Source organism: Panulirus ornatus, chromosome 67 (assembly GCF_036320965.1).
Source record: "Panulirus ornatus isolate Po-2019 chromosome 67, ASM3632096v1, whole genome shotgun sequence".
NCBI classification, from domain to species: domain Eukaryota; kingdom Metazoa; phylum Arthropoda; class Malacostraca; order Decapoda; family Palinuridae; genus Panulirus; species Panulirus ornatus.
This window is the reverse complement of record NC_092290.1, coordinates 1520560-1532492: the sequence shown is the minus strand read 5'-3', so window position 1 is coordinate 1532492 and position 11933 is coordinate 1520560. Positions and strand designations below refer to the sequence as shown.

General features: G+C 39.5%; 1 protein-coding gene across 1 annotated transcript in view; it reads right to left on the bottom strand.

Moving 5' to 3' along the window:
• Positions 1-11933, bottom strand: part of wcy (WW domain-containing adapter protein with coiled-coil wacky) — a 57707-nt gene that overhangs the window by 10285 nt on the left and 35489 nt on the right. The window lies entirely within an intron of this gene.

Here is an 11933-nt window from a genome sequence, read left to right as displayed (position 1 = left end):
TCGTTCATACTCAGTCTCTAGCTGTCATGTATAATGCACCAAAACCATAGCTCCCTTTCCACATCCAGGCCCCACAAAACTTTCCATGGTTTACCCCAGACGCTTCACATGCCCTGGTTCAATCCATTGACAGCACATCGACCCCGGTATACCACATCGTTCCAATTCAATCTATTCCTTGCACGCCTTAAGTTGACCCCGGTATACCACATCGTTCCAATTCACTCTATTCCTTGCACGCCTTTCACCTTCCTGCATGTTCAGGCCCCGATCACTCAAAATCTTTTTCACTCCATCTTTCCACCTCCAATTTCGTTTCCCACTTCTCCTCATTCCCTATACCTCTGACACATACATCCTTTTTGTCACTCTTTCCTCACTCAATCTCTCCATGCGACCAGACTATTTCAAAACACCCTCTTCTGCTCTCTCAACCACACTCTTTTTATTACCACAGATCTCTCTTACCCTTTCATTACTTACTCAATCAAACCACCTCACACCACATATTGTCCTCAAACATCTCATTTCCAGCACATCCACCCTCCCCCACACAACTCTATCTAATGCCCAAGCCTCGCAACCATATAACATTGTTGGAACCACTATTCCTTCAAACATACCCATTTTTGCTTTCCAAGATAAAGTTCTCAACTTCCACACATTTTTCAACACTCCTAGAACTGTTGCCCCATCCCCCACCCTATGATTCACTTTCGCTTCCATGGTTCCATCTGCTGCCAATTCCACTCCCAGATATCTAAAACACTTCACTTCCTCCAGTTTTTCTCCATTCAAACTTATCTCCCAACTGACTTGTAGGGCTGCTGAGCCCTACTGTACCTAATAACCTTGCTCTTATTCACATTTACTCTCAGCTTTCTTCTTTCACACACTTTACCAAACTCAAGTCACCAGCTTCTGCAGTTTCTCACATGAATCAGCCACCAGCGCTGTATCATCAGCGAACAACAACTGACTCACTTTCCAAGCTCTCTCTTCCACAACAGACTGCATACTTGCCCCTCTTTCCAAAACTCTTGCATTCACCTCCCTAACAACCCCATCCATAAACAAATTAAACAACCATGGAGACATCACACACCCCTGCTGCAAACCTACATTCACTGAGAACCAATCACTTTCCTCTCTTCCTACACGTACACATGCCTTACATCCTCAATAAAAACTTTTCACTGCTTCTAACAACTTGCCTCCCACACCATATATTCTTAATACCTTCCACAGAGCATCTCTATCAACTTTATCATATACCTTCTCCAGATCCATAAATGCTACATACAAATCCATTTGCTTTCCTAAGTATTTCTCACATACATTCTTGAAAGCAAACACCTGATTCGCACATCCTCTACCACTTCTGAAACAACACTGCTCTTCCCCAATCTGATGTTCTGTACATGCCTTCACTCTCTCAATCAATACCCTCCCATTTAATTTCCCAGGAATACTCAACAAACTTATACCTCTGTAATTTGAGCACTCACTTTTATCCCCTTTGCCTTTGTACAATGGCACTATGCAAGCATTCCGCCAATCCTCAGGCACCTCACCATAAGTCATACATATATTAAATAACCTTACCAACCAGTCAACAATACAGTCACCCTCTTTTAATTAATTCCACTGCAATACCATCCAAACCTGCTGCCTTGCTGGCTTTCATCTTCTGCAAAGCTTTTACTACCTCTCCTCTGTTTACCAAATTATTCTCCCTAACCTTCTCACTTTGCACACCACCTCGACCAAAACACCCTACATCTGCCAATCTATCATCACCATCCTTAGAAATAACAGCAGGCCAAAACTTACTACAACTTACTTTATGAACAAGATTATTCCCAGCTTTTGCCTGCTTTCAACTACATATCAAGTAATCTTTAAAATGTTCATGTAGTTGTTCCATTTTTTCCATACCATTCGCCATTTCCCATGTTAGCGAGGTAGCGTTAAGAACAGAGGACTGAGCCTTTGAGGGAGTATCCTCACTTGGCTCCCTCCTCTGTTCCTTCTTTAGAAAACCTAAAAATGAGAGGGGAGGATTTCCAGCCCCCCGCTCCTTCCCTTTTACCCTTTTAGTCGCCTTCTACGACACGCAGGGAATACGTGGGAAGTATTCTTTCTCCCCTATCCCCAGTTGTTCCATTTATTTCTTAATTCTTTTTCAAGTATACTGAATCATCACTCTAGCTTCCAGGTTAGGTTGTTATTTGTTTCTGTGTGATCTATTTTAGTTATATGCCATAGTATTTTTGAAGATGTTTAAATATATTTTCTTTTATAACTTCACTTTGTTGCCATGTGTAGATTATCATACACCTTTCCTTTCTAAAGATTTTTAATTCTTTCAAATTTTCACTTTCATTTAAAGGCTCCAATAACTGGCAAAAGTCCATATCAAGGTTAGGCTTTAACTGAAATTTAGAGGTTAATGAAAGGAAAAAAAGAGATGGAAAAGTATCTAATATTTGGAAGAGAAAAACCTGTCTTTTAAAGAGTGCCTGGTCAGGGTTATTTAGAAAAACATGAGAGGTAGAGAGTTCCAAAACTTCGAGATGTGGGGTAGGAAAGTTATCAAGATAACCCATCCATGAGGTGCTCATGGCACATTTCTATCTTGTGGTGAAAGTTCTCAAACTCATCCTATTCAGTATTCAGCTCAGTAGTATCATCTCAGTATGTCCTCTTAATCATAATTTCTCATTTATGACAACATCCAAATCTTTTACGTTTTTGCTCCACCTCTATAACTTTCCCTGCTGAACCTTAAAATGTATAACTAATGTATTCTTACTCATTCCAGAACTTCTTTGCTCATACTCATGTTCAATAAATTCCATCAGGTTCACTTCTACTCATAAGTTAATAGTGTCAAAGTCTTTATGCATCTCCTGTTAATTATTTTCTAATAAAATAATTTTGCTTACTTGTTGTCACCAGGAAGCTCCTTATTAAGGTTTCCCTTTCCTTTGCTTTCAATGTCTGACATTATCACATAGTGATGAACCTAACAGTTCCCAATGGTAACCCAGACAGGACATCTTCCTCAGACATGGTTCAGTTTGCTACCGATCTAAACTTTCTGTCAGCAAGACAATTTTTAATCCATAATATCAACTTACCTTTGATGTTTTGCTTAGCTACTTCCTACAACAAAATTCTGTCATTTACCTTGTTATATGCTTTTGTAAAGTCAAGAAACACAGTGTCCATTCTTTTTCCCTGTATCAAAGTTTCATATATGCCACTGTCATGTCTGCATACTTTTTCTAGTACAAATCCATGTTATCCTACTTTTAAGTAACTGTTCTTGATCAGATGGTACAAGTCCTTCTCTAACTCAAAGACTTTTATTACATTTGAACTCAAGCTCACTGGTCTGTATTGTTCAGGTAAGTCTACATCCTCCTTTGTGTTATATATGCCAACCTGTGAAAGTCTGCATTCTGCTTTCATCCAACTTTGCCTTAACATCATCACTGGTTTCCTTATTGCTGCTTTTGTCTTTTTAAAGAATATGGCTGGAATTCAATCTGGTCCTGGAGCCAAATTTTCTCTGAACTGATTGACTGCATTATCTCCCTGTACTTCAATATTGCTTAAACAGTTCATCTTTCAACTTTTCCAACATCTTGAGCTGAATACTGATTTATATTGTTCAAACAACAACCTGTATAACTCCTTTTGGTCACTTTCATATTTATCTCCTTTATCTTAAATGGTCAAATCTGTTTTCATTATTTGCTTCCAATTTCTTTCCATATTCTGTATAACTTAAATTCTGTTCTCTTCTCTGGGATTTCACTATTTTTTCATGTGATTTTTCATTCTATTATCTAATTCATTTGTTTTTGCTTCTTTGACTGCTATCTCTTTTTCTTTTCCCATCCTTCTTTTACTCATTTAATTTTTGTCCATAGGTATTTTCCATTTGGTACTTTTTTTTTTTCTATTTGTCTTGTCAATGATTATTCAGCCAGCCTCTTACAGCATATTCTTGTGCCTGGCACTAGGTTAGTTCTTTAAAGATCTCATTCCAATCTTCATTTAGAATTCTTTTAAAGATATCTTTCAAGTCTGGTTTGCTAAGGGGAAAGTTCGTATCACGCAATCTACTGCTGTCCTCTGTTGCTATATCAAATTCATTTATTTCCTTTTATATGCTGATTGATTTGTATTGTTTACTGCTAATTCTCAAAATAGTACATCATTTGTAAATATGTTCAAGATCTTCCATACTCTTCTCTCTTGTTGGTCTGTGGTTCACTTGCACAAGGCTGAATGGCTCAGATAAATCAATTTGTCTTTGGAGCTGTTCTCTTCCATCTGCTGATCCATCATTCTTGCCAATGTAGCTATATCTACATCCATAATTTACTCCTCTCTTCTGCTACTCAATAAAATGCAAGTTAAATCACTAGTCCATATTATATCATCAGTTCAGGTTTCTCTAATACCATTAAATTTCCTTTTTAACTTTTGTAAAAATTATGCTGAAGTTATCTAAGTTTGTCTTTGGTGATATATGACACGAGGTTTATGGTGTTTATGGCTGGGATGCTCATCATAATTAGTTCATTTATTGACTCATCTTTATTATCTCTTTTCCTTCTAGCCTGTTATGGACACATAAAGCTGCAACTCCTTGTTTGAATTTACTTCTACCTTCCCTGAATGTTTCACACTGTTCCAAGTTCACTTCAAATTTCACTTTTTCATTCAGTCGAGTTTCTGACAAATCAAATAGGATTAACTTACTTTGTGTATTCATTGATGTTAATCACTCTCGCTTATGTTAATTTCCAAAGATTCTTAGTTTCTTTACTTCTCAGCTGATTTTTTGATATTGTGTCTTTCATTATGTTTAATTTTTCATGTGTTGTTAGGTCATCTTTTGTCTCAATAAAAAGTGATGATACTATCACTCTATTTCCAATTCTGCTGGAACTTTCCTCATTTTGCCAAAAGGCAAGTGTTATTTCTAACAAGGAGAGATTGTATGTTTGTGAACAGAATGCCAACAGTCCATGTGTGGGTGAGGCACAAAGAAAAGACAGCTACCTGGGTCAGAGGAGCACAATTTGAGAACCACTGAAGTGCTGGCTCATTATGCAGCTATCTCTAACTGTTTACCAGCAAATATGAAAACAGCTTTTAAGTACATGAATAATATCTAGCCAGCTGTTCATATCCTATATACAGCAAAAAGTAGAATATACTTCTCAAGTTTGATCATTGCACAAAAAGCTAAGTGAGAAGTTTCAAAGGATGGCAATATAGATGGCACCACAATTAAGAGAATTGTTACAGAAAAAGGTTAAAGGCATTAAATTTGCCTTACTTGGATGAAAAAAGAGCGAAGGGTAACCTGATCTCAACTATTAAGTATTTTACACAGATAGATGATGTGGACAGTGAACAGTTCTTCAGGAGATCAAGGGATAGAGCAACCAAAGGACATAACATGAAATTAAGCGTGAAACTTGTTAAAAATGATGTAAAGAAATACTTTTAAAGTAAAAGAGCAGAGGATGAACGGTTAATGCAGACATCATACATGAATTCAAGTAGTTGTATGCTAGTGGAATGTTCATAAGATGGGGAACTACAAATGACAGATTCTCTCCATGCAGTATAAATTGGTACTCTTGTTGCCATATTGCTCCTCCCCAGTCTGTTGCTCTGTACATGCCACCAACCTTTCAATCAATATTTTCCCATACAACTTACCATACACATTCAATAAACTTCCACCTCAGTAATTTAAGCATTCAATTCTGTATCCCTTGTCTTTATATAATGGAACTATATAAACTTTCTACCAAGTATCAGACACTTCATCTTGGGCATTACATAACTGAACACTGAAAATTCTGTCTAACCTATTAACAACACACCCCTTTCCTTGGGAGTCTAATTCCATCCACTCTAGTCATTACAACACACTTCACTATTATACAAGGCTTTCACCACCTCTACTTTCTCCAGCAAATCATTTGCCATGACTCTCCTTCCACATGCCTCCTTTTCCCCAGATATGTCACTCTATCATCTAACACATTTAACACTCCCATCTCCTCTTCACCTCTTCCTTGCCTGCTACCACATCCCATCTGCTCCCTTCACTGACGTCCTCATACATCTTGTTTTCTTTACACTATCCACCTTCCAAAAAAATTTCTTATTCCCCAGAAGTATGTCAAAATTCTCTTACCTGGCCTCTCATTTACCCTATTTCACTCTTTTTTCAGCCCCTACAGTCTTCACTTGACTTTCCTCCAGCTTTCTCTTCTAATCACCTTCACTTCTTCCCTGAAGGCAGAGCCCATATGCCTCTTTCTGCTCTCAATAACCTGACTTCCTCTTACCACCAATCACTACCATTCCTCCTTTCTCAAAACATTTTATAAAAGCAAGTAAGATTATATCTATCATATCCATGGTCTTTCCTCTCTCAATTTGTCAGTTACTCAATACTCAAATTTCACTTTCATATTAAAATTTTAGGGAGAATAAAAAGATGTTTTGGAAGGAGGTAAATAAAGTGCGTAAGACAAGGGAACATATGGGAACTTCAGTGAAGGGGGCTAATGGGGAGGTGATAACAAGTAGTGGTGATGTGAGAAGGAGATGGAGTGAGTATTTTGAAGGTTTGTTGAATGTGTTTGATGATAGAGTGGCAGATATAGGGTGTTTTGGTCGAGGTGGTGTGCAAATAGAGAGGGTTAGGGAAAATGATTTGGTAAACAGAGAAGAGGTAGTAAAAGCTTTGCGGAAGATGAAAGCCGGCAAGGCAGCAGGTTTGGATGGTATTGCAGTGGAATTTATTAAAAAAGGGGATGACTGTATTGTTGACTGATTGGTAAGGTTATTTAATGTATGTATGATTCATGGTGAGGTGCCTGAGGATTGGCATAATGCTTGCATAGTGCTAATGTTCAAAGGCAAAGGGGACAAAGGTGAGTGCTCAAATTACAGAGGTATAAGTTTGTTGAGTATTCTTGGGAAATTATATGGGAGGGAATTGATTGAGAGGGTGAAGGCATGTACAGAGCATCAGATTGGGGAAGAGCAGTGTGGTTTCAGAAATGGTAGAGGATGTGTGGATCAGGTGTTTGCTTTGAAGAAAGAATGTGAGAAATACTTAGAAAAGCAAATGGATTTGTATGTAGCATTTATGGATCTGGAGAAGGTATATGATAAGAGTTGATAGAGATGCTCTGTGGAAGGTATTCAGAATATATGGTGTGGGAGGCAAGTTGTTAGAAGCAGTGAAAAGTTTTTATCGAGGATGTAAGGCATGTGTACATGTAGGAAGAGAGGAAAGTGATTGGTTCTCAGTGAATGTAGGTTTGCGGTGTGTGATGTCTCCATGGTTGTTTAATTTGTTTATGGATGGGGTTGTTAGGGAGGTGAATGCAAGAGTCTTGTAAAGAGGAGCAAGTATGCAGTCTGTTGTGGATGAGAGAGCTTGGGAAGTGAGTCAGTTGTTGTTTGCTGATGATACAGCACTGGTGGGCGATTCATGTGAGAAACTGCAGAAGCTGGTGACTGAGTTTGGTAAAGTGTGTGAAAGAAGAAAGCTGAGAGTAAATATGAATAAGAGCAAGGTTATTAGGTACAGTAGGGTTGAGGGTCAAGTCAATTGGGAGGTAAGTTTGAATGGAGAAAAACTGGAGGACGTGAAATATTTTAGATATCTGGGAGTGGATTTGGCAGCAGATGGAACCATGGAAGCGGAAGTGAATCATAGGGTGGGAGAGGGGGCGAAAATTCTGGGAGTGTTGAAGAATGTGTGGAAGTCGAGAACATTATCTCGGAAAGCAAAAATGGGTATGTTTGAAGGAATAGTGTTCCAACAATGTTATATGGTTGCGTGGCATGGGCTATGGATAGTTATGCAGAGGAGGGTGGATGTGCTGGAAATGAGATGTTTGAGGACAATATGTGGTGCGAGGTGGTTTGATTGAGTAAGTAATAATAGGGTAAGAGAGATGTGTAGTAACAAAAAGAGTGTGGTTGAGAGAGCAGAAGAGGGTGTTTTGAAATGGTTTGGTCACATGAAGAGAATGAGTGAGGAAAGATTGACCAAGAGGATATAAGTGTCAGAGGTGGAGGGAACGAGGAGAAGTGGAAGACCAAACTGGAGGTGGAAAGATGGAGTGAAAAAGATTCTGAGTGATCGGGGCCTGAACATGCAGGAGGGTGAAAGGCGTGCAAGGAATAGAGTGAATTGGAACGATGTGGTATACTGGGGTCGACGTGCTGTTAATGGATTGAACCAGGGCATGTGAAGTGTCTGGGGTAAACCATGGTAAGTTCTGTGGGGCCTGGATGTGGAAAGGGAGCTGTGGTTTCGGTGCATTATTACATGACAGATAGAGACTGAGTGTGAACGAATAAGGCCTTTGTCGTCTTTTCCTAGAGCTACCTCACATACATGAGGGGGGAGGGGGTTGTTATTTCATGTGTGGCGGGGTGGCGATGGGAATTAATAAAGGCAGACAGTATGAATTATGTACACGTGTATATATGTAGGTGTCTGTGTGTGTATATATATGTATACGTTGAGATGTATAGGTATGTATATTTACGTGTGTGGACGTGTATGTGGGTGGGTTGGGACATTCTTTCGTTTGTTTCCTTGCGCTAACTTGCTAACGCGGGAGACAGCAACAAAGCAAAATAAATATAAAATAAATAATTAAAATCAATAAGAAAAGCATTCCCATTTCCTCCAACAGTTATCAATACTTAATCTGTTCACAGTAAGTTGTGTCTGTCTGTTACTATGTCCATTTGTCTACGTGTAGTTGTATATCTTTATATTTCTGTGTTGTGTGGGGAGGGAGTTCTAAATCTGTAGGGCCATCTCACGTACTTTGCTTTACAAAATAAAGTATGCTGTTAGAAACAGCAGTTCCAATGCTTGCACTGCTCCATCAAATATTCTATTTTTCTCATATCTGATATTTTGTTTTCAAAGTTTTTGCTCACTTTCTTGTTCTGCTTATAGATGTTTCGAGCAGCTATGGTAAAAAAGAAAGAAAGAAAAAACAAAAACAGGGATGCCATACAGCTAAAACTGGTTTCTTTCTCAAAAGGCCGAGACAATAGTCACCTCAAACTGAAACAGGTGCTGAACTAGATAATTCAAGAAGAGATGCATAACAACCTTATGCCCCAACTCCCATCCTCACTCCACCCCAACCAACCCTATCACCACTTCAAGAGTTCATTTTTACTTTTTTGAGAAGAGTTTTCATTAAATATTGTGTAAATCAATGGATGTAAGTGGGCTTTTGGTAATTTTGTGCCTGCTGTCAGTATTTTTTGAGTGTTTATTAGTCACTGAGCTCTCTTTAAAGAATTTTTTTCTAACCCTTATATTCCCACTGAAACTCAATGTGTGATAATCACATTAACTACAACAAAAAGCTTTGATGTGTTATCATACGACAAGTGTAGTGCGGATTTAACATTTCTTTTATTTCAAATTCTTACTTAAATACATTTGAGCTATTTCTTTGGGAAAACTATGGGTTCTGATATCAGAAAAAATGTTTCTCCTCAGGGCAGTGTCCTGCATGTACAAGATACATTTCTTGTAAATATATGTGTGGCATGAGAAGAGTGGGAGGTGGGCTGTTTAGAAAGGGTAGTGAGTGGTGGGATGAAGAAGTAAGAGTATTAGTGAAAGAGAAGAGAGAGGCATTTGGACGATTTTTGCAGGGAAAAAATGCAATTGAGTGGGAGAAGTATAAAAGAAAGAGACAGGAGGTCAAGAGAAAGGTGCAAGAGGTGAAAAAAAGGGCAAATGAGAGTTGGGGTGAGAGACTATCAGTAAATTTTAGGGAGAATAAAAAGATGTTCTGGAAGGAGGTAAATAGGGTGCGTAAGACAAGGGAGCAAATGGGAACTTCAGTGAAGGGCGTAAATGGGGAGGTGATAACAAGTAGCGGTGATGTGAGAAGGAGATGGAATGAGTATTTTGAAGGTTTGTTGAATGTGTCTGATGACAGAGTGGCAGATATAGGGTGTTTTGGTCGAGGTGGTGTGCAAAGTGAGAGGGTTAGGGAAAATGAGTTGGTAAACAGAGAAGAGGTAGTAAAAGCTTTGCGGAAGATGAAAGCCGGCAAGGCAGCAGGTTTGGATGGTATTGCAGTGGAATTTATTAAGAAAGGGGGTGACTGTATTGTTGACTGGTTGGTAAGGTTATTTAATGTATGTATGACTCATGGTGAGGTGCCTGAGGATTGGCGGAATGCGTGCATAGTGCCATTGTACAAAGGCAAAGGGGATAAGAGTGAGTGCTCAAATTACAGAGGTATAAGTTTGTTGAGTATTCCTGGTAAATTATATGGGAGGGTATTGATTGAGAGGGTGAAGGCATGTACAGAGCATCAGATTGGGGAAGAGCAGTGCGGTTTCAGAAGTGGTAGAGGATGTGTGGATCAGGTGTTTGCTTTGAAGAATGTATGTGAGAAATACTTAGAAAAGCAAATGGATTTGTATGTAGCATTTATGGATCTGGAGAAGGCATATGATAGAGTTGATAGAGATGCTCTGTGGAAGGTATTAAGAATATATGGTGTGGGAGGCAAGTTGTTAGAAGCAGTGAAAAGTTTTTATCGAGGATGTAAGGCATGTGTACGAGTAGGAAGAGAGGAAAGTGATTGGTTCTCAGTGAATGTAGGTTTGCGGCAGGGGTGTGTGATGTCTCCATGGTTGTTTAATTTGTTTATGGATGGGGTTGTAAGGGAGGTAAATGCAAGAGTCCTGGAAAGAGGGGCAAGTATGAAGTCTGTTGGGGATGAGAGAGCTTGGGAAGTGAGTCAGTTGTTGTTCGCTGATGATACAGCGCTGGTGGCTGATTCATGTGAGAAACTGCAGAAGCTGGTGACTGAGTTTGGTAAAGTGTGTGGAAGAAGAAAGTTGAGAGTAAATGTGAATAAGAGCAAGGTTATTAGGTACAGTAGGGGTGAGGGTCAAGTCAATTGGGAGGTGAGTTTGAATGGAGAAAAACTGGAGGAAGTGAAGTGTTTTAGATATCTGGGAGTGGATCTGTCAGCGGATGGAACCATGGAAGCGGAAGTGGATCATAGGGTGGGGGAGGGGGCGAAAATTTTGGGAGCCTTGAAAAATGTGTGGAAGTCGAGAACATTATCTCGGAAAGCAAAAATGGGTATGTTTGAGGGAATAGTGGTTCCAACAATGTTGTATGGTTGCGAGGCGTGGGCTATGGATAGAGATGTGCGCAGGAGGATGGATGTGCTGGAAATGAGATGTTTGAGGACAATGTGTGGTGTGAGGTGGTTTGATCGAGTAAGTAACGTAAGGGTAAGAGAGATGTGTGGAAATAAAATGAGCGTGGTTGAGAGAGCAGAAGAGGGTGTTTTGAAATGGTTTGGGCACATGGAGAGAATGAGTGAGGAGAGATTGACCAAGAGGATATATGTGTCGGAGGTGGAGGGAACGAGGAGAAGAGGGAGACCAAATTGGAGGTGGAAAGATGGAGTGAAAAAGATTTTGTGTGATCGGGGCCTGAACATGCAGGAGGGTGAAAGGAGGGCAAGAAATAGAGTGAATTGGAGTCATGTGGTATACAGGGGTTGACGTGCTGTCAGTGGATTGAAGCAAGGCATGTGAAGCGTCTGGGGTAAACCATGGAAAGCTGTGTAGGTATGTATATTTGCGTGTGTGGACGTGTGTATGTACATGTGGATGGGGGGGGGGGGTTGGGCCATTTTTTTCGTCTGTTTCCTTGCGCTACCTCGCAAACGCGGGAGACAGCGACAAAGTATAAAAAAAAAAAAAAAAAAAAAAAAAAAAAAAAAAAAAAAAAATATGTGCTAGGACTAGCAGGATGCAGCCTAAGTACACACTTTACAAATGACTTAAAGATATCTGCA